Raw genomic sequence first — 238 nt, 5'->3', positions numbered from 1 at the left:
CCTGCGAGCCCCTGTACCCCCCGCGCCCGCCGGGGGACCCCGGTTCGAGTCTCCAGGGACCCAGGTTCCAGTCTCTGCCCCCAGCCTTGGCTCCGGTTTGAGTCCCGAGTCCGCCCGTTCCGCTACCCGGTTCCCGAACATGGCGGCGGCCCTGTCCCCCCACTCCACGTCCGCCCCGCCGTCCCCCAACCCGTCGCCGTTCCCCCGGAACCCCCGCTCACGGCGAGCTGCAGCTGCG

This window comes from Parus major, chromosome 13 (assembly GCF_001522545.3).
Source record: "Parus major isolate Abel chromosome 13, Parus_major1.1, whole genome shotgun sequence".
In the NCBI taxonomy this organism is placed as follows: Eukaryota; Metazoa; Chordata; class Aves; order Passeriformes; family Paridae; genus Parus; species Parus major.
The sequence above is the reverse complement of the archived record's forward strand: the minus strand, read 5'-3'. Positions refer to the sequence as shown.